At 32.2% G+C, this 7,503-nt stretch overlaps 1 pseudogene; it reads right to left on the bottom strand.

Annotated features, from left to right (window-relative positions):
- Positions 1-491: 491 nt before the first annotated feature.
- LOC145604172 (uncharacterized) lies at positions 492-6,589 on the bottom strand (annotated as a pseudogene).
- Positions 6,590-7,503: the final 914 nt, after the last annotated feature.

Here is a 7,503-nt window from a genome sequence, read left to right as displayed (position 1 = left end):
TCATGTATTAATGTTAAGTTTAATTGATAAACTCTTCATATGCATGACAATTTCCCTTGGACTGTAACTCCTTTATAATTACATAATAATAAAGTTACTAAGAAATTTAAAATTACTCCATTTTTATTTTGTGCATTAACTCATAAAATTGTAATCATAGAGTAAAATATTTTTGTGCATTATGGAGTAGTATATATTTTGACATCAAATTTAAAAAGATTTGATTTATCATATTTTTATGATTTATGTAATAAAATTATTCTTATAATCAAATTAAACTCATACAAGCAACAAGCTACTTAAGCTATTATATTAAATAATTAAATAAATAAAACCACCACTTAAGCTCTTAATGGCAAACAAGCCAAAATATATATATTTGATTAAAGTAATAAATTTATAATGACCCGGGGCATCGCCCGGGCCAATAACTAGTTAAAGTATTTAAACTCCTTTACTAAACTACTACATCTTAGTATCAGACTATTACATCTTAGTATCAAACTACTACTTAAAAAGAGCCATCCTTCTAACACTCTTTGAAGCAAATTCATCCACCAAATCTTCATATTGTATAGTCTCCAAAATATCATTTTCAATTGCTATCATTGCTAATCCATTAAGTCTTTCTTGTAACATCGTAGACCGTAAGTAGGATTTCAACAACTTCAATTTCGAAAAACTTCGTTCTGCAGAAGCAACGGTCACGGGAATAGTTAATAAAATTCTATATGCAATATTTGTATTGGTAAAACAATCAAAATCTTTCAGAAACATTAATATATCAATTGCTCCCATTCTTCTATTTGGAAGAACATCTCTTAGTAGCTTCAATTCCACAAATAATTCATGCCCATCAATATCAGATTTCTCATTATGTTTCAATGCATTTTCAAAATGACTACAACAAGACTTTAAGCATGCATCATCTAAAGATTGCAACTTATCAGAATTGAACCAAAAATACGTTCATATTCTTGATATTGCTCAAATCTCTTATTAAGAGAAACAATGACTTGATTAACAAGGTAAAGAAAATAATTGATTCTAAATGATTCTTCCTCAGATAACACAACTGATGGGGTACTAGAATTCTCATCAAACTGTCTTTTCCTTTTAATTTTACGCCTTTGGGGGAAATATTGGATCAATATCCATTTCAATATCAATTTCCTTGGCTTTATTCAACGCATTAGAAAAACCAGATTCTCTATAACTCTCAAAAAAGGAAATCAGCCCCTTTATTTTTTCCATAGCAACATCAATAAGCATATCTTTTGATTGTAAAAGCTTACTAACCAAATTAATTGCAGATAATATTTCAAACCAAATAATAATTGCAATCAAAAACTCAAAATCACCAAGCTCGTTTGTTGCTAAGGATTTAGCTTCGTTTCTTATATTTGATTTAAATTCATTATTGTCCGACACTTCAAGTAGAGCTTCACTAAAATCAGACATTTGAAATCTTATAGCTTTGACACTATCCACACGACTCTCCCAATGAGTAGATGACAATGATTTTGGAGTCAAACCTTTTACATTATCTTTCAAGATTTGCCATTTTTTGTAGATTTGGAAAAAATTGTATAAATGCGTTGAATAACTCTAAAAAAATCTCTAGCTTTACTACATGATTCAGCCATATCACACAATGCCAGATTAAGACTATGACAACCACAAGGTGTATAAAAAGCTCTCGAATTTACATCTAAAAATTTCTTTTGTACACCTTGATGTTTTCCTTTCATATTTGACCCATTATCATAACCTTGTCCACGCACATCAAATATGTCAAGGTCAAGATTTTTTAATTCCTTTTGTAGTACATCAAAAAGTCCTTGGCAGTTTTCAAAAATCCTAAAAAAGATTCTTCGATACTAATTGTATTTGAAGAAACATCCACATATCTTATAATCAAGGACATTTGCTCTTGATGACTAACATCGGGAGTACAATAAAGTATCACAGAGAAATACTTTGCTAACTTTATTTTTTTTTAATAATTTCAGTTTTAATTGCAGAAGCAAGCAAAAGTATTAGCTCATTTTGGATGTTATGTCCAAGATAATGAACGTGAATATCATCATTTGTTATACTTCTAACATGTTCTTGGACAATAGGATCAAACTCTGCTAACATTTCAATTAAGCCTAAAAAATTGCCATTGCTATTTTGATACAATTTTTCATTAGAACCACGAAAGGCCAAATTATGCTTAGCAAGAAATTTAATAATTAAAATAATTCTTAGTAAAACCTTTTTCCAATGATCTTTTTCTTTCTCAATCATTCTTTGGGTCGTTTTGTCAATAGTTTCATTCTTTTGGAGCCTTAGACGGAATTCATACCAAGTGGTCGTATTCTTAACATGTTCCATACCCGTCTCATGCTCTCTAAGTTTTTCACCAATATGTGCCCAATCACTATAGCCCTCATTTGTTAATAAACCTCTACCAATCCCTTTTCTATAAACTTTACAACAAAAACAAAATACTCTATCATGCTCTTTTGAATAAACAAGCCAATCTCTATCACATTTCTCTCCATTCGATAAAACTCTAGTATACAAATTAGCGGTAAATCGTCTAGAGGATTTATCTTTGGGACCGGTAACAATAAAACAATCTCTTTTAGGACCTTTTGTGACTAAAAAATCAATCATTTTTGAATCAAGAGCATCCCAATTCCTTGGATCAAATATATCAAACAAATGCACAAATAGGGTAGTTTGTTCAGCATTGCCATTATCATCAATATCATCTTCATTATCAAGTGAATTATTCAAATTATCATCATTGCCATTTTTAGTGTCAACATTTTGATAATTCACATTTTCATTATGCACATTATCAAACTCCCTATTTTCAACATCAACATCTCTATTCTTAATACTAACATTCTCAGGAATTTCATTCATCATTAAAAGCCATATTCTCAGAAATTTCAACATCATCAACATTAATAGGCACATTCTCAGCAGGAATTTGAACATCATCAACATCATCATTAACAGACACATTCTCAGTAATTTCAACATCATTATTATCAACATTCTGATTTTCAACAGAAACTTGGGGTTCTTTGATAATAAATTTATCAAGAGATCCTAGTTGGGATTGAATTAGCTCTTCAATTTTTTTTTCTTTTTTTTTTTTATTACGCTTAGCATATCCAGACTCTTATTTTCTTTTAATAGGCATAATTTAACAATTAAAAGTCAATGGTATGCTATGATTTAATAAACAACAAGGCAAGAAACAACCTGGTTTTTGGCTAATTGAATCTTCAAACTAAAATTCAGAAATCAAAAGATCTCAACCTCTAATTGCCCAATTGAAGGTTGTAGACACCCATTTGCGTCTCCCCAAAACCAAACCCAGTGATGAATACCTTTCACGTCGAACCATAATCGAATGAAGTGAAAATGTGAAAAGTCTAGTGTTGCGGTTAGTTTTTATTAAAAAATTTTCTTTCTGTTTTCGAAATAAACAAATTCTATTTTATGACAACGTCCAATCCAGTTTAGTTTGGTCCATGATAAGGGTCCAATAATGGTGTAGTTGGATGGGGTTTGAAAATACCTTTCCAACGATATATTATAGCCCAATTCCGATGAATAATGAGGAAGTTATGGCCAAAATACTAAACCGGGCCCAAACCGGATTTTACCTACGACCCAATGATCATGTGGAGGGTCCAAAGGTTTAATCCTATTCCTAAAATAATTAGGATTAATTAGATGCTTCTATAAGTTTCTAAAAGATCTTAATTATCTTTTTTTGAAAAGATAAGATCATAGAGTGTGAATATGAATAAAACTTTCCTTTTTTAAAGTCCTAATTCTATTTGGATTTAAACATGTCCAAAGACAGTCAGATTTTATTTAAGAGCCTCATATTTTTTATCCAAATTTTATATGGTTGGATAGATTTTGAAATTATCTTTTCAATGATATATTATAATATTAATTCCAAGCTATAACAAAAAAGATATGAAAGAAATACGAAACTCTATCCAAAACTTACACCCTTCCACTATTTCGGCCATATCTTTTAATCTAAAAAATATTTTAATATGATTCTAATTTCATTGGAAAGTAGACTTCAAGAGATTTCCAAATACATATTATATGCCTTATTTGAACTTCTGCATCAAAAGATATGATAAAAACAAAATCCGCAAAAACTGTTTTTGTCGCCAAACGACAGGCTTGTCGCCGCGCGACAAGGCTTGTCGCGTGGCGAAAGATGGCGACAAGTTCGGTTTGTTGGCGACAGCATGGAGTTTTATTCCTTATCAAATTCTACCTATTTTCGGACTATTTTTCTTATAAATAGGGTCCTGAACCTCCGTTTTTATTCATCAACAATCAATTCACAATCACCCAATTCTCTCTATTCTCTCTTGAGCGATATATGCTTTCTTTCTCTCTCTTTCTAAACTAGCTTTTTACAAACACAATTCCGCATACATAAGATCTAGAAACACCTAGCCAAGTTTGACGTTGTTTTCGCCCTAGACGTGAAAGGTTGATAATTTCTGAGGGTTTGGTCCCAAATCCAGTCTAAACTTTTTAACTCTTTCCTTCAATTATTTAATTTAATTCTTTGATTTATTAGTTTCATTGAAGTTTACTAACGCGTGTATTTTGTTATTAGAAAGAGGTACGAGGCATCAAAGTATGTAATCTTATTGCTCTATTCTTGTAGAAAGCATGTTTAGGGTGCCTCTTGTTCTTTCTAATATCATGTTAGTACCATGTTAGATTAAAAACTTTGATCTTTAATGTTTAGTGACATGCTATGATTTGTTGTTAATCTTGTTAGTATCATGCCTAGGATCTTGCTATTATTATTAGGCTTTTATTTTAATATGATGATTAACATGATTTTGATTATTGTTGTTATGATTATTATTATGTTGCTTGATATTATTTATATTATTATTATTGCTTTATCACGCCTTTTATGCTTTTTTAAAGGGAATTTGTATTTGAAATCACGCTTAATAAGATAATTAATAATTTGGTTTAGGCTAATATGATTTTAATTCAAGTGATCGCCAATAATAGATTTTTTTTTGCATTAATATTCAACCAACATAGATTAAACAGGTTTAGGGTTAATATATTGTTTGCATGTTAGTCAAAAAGCGCACATGAATACGAGTAGAATAAAGTAGAGGCCTATTTTATAGGACAGGTCCTTTCTTTTGTAGATTGGATTCGTACCCTTATCCCCGAACCCTATTTGGTTCAAGACCTTTTAGAGTTGACGATCTCATGGATCGTAAGGGGTGTAACCTTCGCCTCGTGAACGGTTTACAAGTTCCTAAAACTTGTTGGCGACTCTTTTGCTCTCTTTTCTTTCCCTTTGTACGCCACCATGCTTAAGTGTTAAGTGTATGATCACAGTGGGGTTCAAGTTTGGGGTTATGATGCTTGAAATATTCCCTACAAAGGTTATTTATCTACTGTGAAAAATCTGCAATACAAAAAATGTCACTAATTAGCGAAAAATTAAAAATTACTTATTTCAAATTAAAAAAAAACTGATTTATTAATTTAGAAAAAAAAACGCATACCCATTTTCCAGATTTCGAGCAATTGAACAATGAAGATGAAAGCTTCCATTAATCCTCTTCAAGACTCCAACAATAAAATTGTATCAATCTTTCGGACAATTGTAAAACTTTGCCGATTTCTAAGGCCAAACCAATCTAACTTTTTTTCCCTTAAGAACAAAATTAATCAATAATTTTTTATGAAAAGATAAAAATTTGGTAGGAGTATATATTGGATTGAAAGTTTTAAACGTTGAAATGAAAATTAAATGAGGCAAAAATCGATATAATTGCTCCATTATCAATTACAGAGTATAATTGCAGAAATTAAAATGAAGAATATGGAAGGTTTGATATTTTTGTGGGAATTGCAAGAAAAGAGAATAATTAGAGGGGTTTTTTTTTTGAAAAAATGGAAAAATTAAAGGAAGGTAAATATTTGTAAATGGAAAATTGGATCTTTTTGTAAAAAACTAGGAAGCTGATTGACGGAATAAACTAGGTGTAATTGTTGAATGTTGACCCATTAAAGATAGCTATGAAGAAGAAGAAGATTCCAGATTTTATTTTAATACTTTGTAAAAAAATTGGGCCCTTTGGTTTTGGGGCCCTTTGCAATAGGTCTGGTTGCACAGGCCCAAAATCGGCCTTGATTATAAGCACTAATAACATTCAGAATTTCCTTGCCACATAACAACTTCACCCTTATCAACCTATAACTCTTCTAATAGACCGCGATTACTTCTTTTAATAACCTCTCATCAAGAATCACACCAACCCCATTTCTAAGTCTACCATTCCTAGTCATGTGGCTTAATTCCTGTCCAACGTACCACACTCTGTACCCTAAAATCAAGCCTCAAGCTTCTTCTCTTGTCTACTTTGTCTCTTGGAAACACATGACGTCATCACGTCACACGTCTTCTCTTCATCACTTCTACCACCTCAGTTGATTTCCCCGTAAGAGACCCCACATTCCAAGAACCAATTCCTAAACCAGAGTCCTTCCTTACCCACTCCCTCATCTCACGCTCATTCGTACTACACTCCCTTGTACCACGTCCCTCGTACTACACTCCCTAATTCCACACTATCTTGTGCCCCCAACTACAAGGCATTGATCAATTGACACTACACTCGGGCATTGTGGTGTGTCGCTTTTGGGCGACAACCTATCAACCCTTGCAAACTTATCACTACACTCGGGTCTAGGAAGTGCAACGCGTCACTCAGTTGGGAATTCCCAATGGCAAGCCCTTGTTCATTTGACACCACACTCGGGCAATGTGCCGCGTCACTTCTGGGCGACGACCTAGCAACCTTTGCATACCTATCACCACTCCTTGGTTTGGGAAGTACAGTGCGTCGCTGAGTAGAGAACGCCCCCTTGAAAATATCAGTTTGGTCATGTCCTCGGATGCGACAAAGTTAAAATATCATAACCCTCCTCCTTTGTGTAGGAATGAGACTGGCAGCAAAAAGCTCACTAATAGAGTTACTTTAGGGGTTTATAATGTCCCAAAATTCATATAACACTCAGTTCAAATATAATTTCAACTAATATATAATATTTACAATAAAAAATTCCATAAATTCATTTAATTAAACTAAAAACCATAGCTATAATTGCATACAACAACGAAAAGCAGGCAACAAATATTCAAGTCCATAAGTCACTCTAAGATAAGAATTAGGGCACATTCATACACTTAATAAGCAAAATATAAACTCAATATAGACTTAAAATTTAAGTCCAACATGCTCCAATAAAATCAATTGGACAGCAACCCATACACACTTACAGCAGCACCAAAGAAACTAAAACACCCTTAAACTTGCCTGATTTATATATTTAGACTTAGCCCTAAAAACATAATAGGACCTAATAAGTATAACTTTAAGCATGAAAAGTAGGCAAAACGTATAAATAACTAGCTCT

Source organism: Chenopodium album, chromosome 22 (assembly GCF_948465745.1).
Source record: "Chenopodium album chromosome 22, dcCheAlbu1.1, whole genome shotgun sequence".
Taxonomy (NCBI): Eukaryota; Viridiplantae; Streptophyta; class Magnoliopsida; order Caryophyllales; family Amaranthaceae; genus Chenopodium; species Chenopodium album.
Note: the sequence above shows the minus strand (reverse complement) of the source record. Positions and strands in the feature narration are given on the sequence as shown.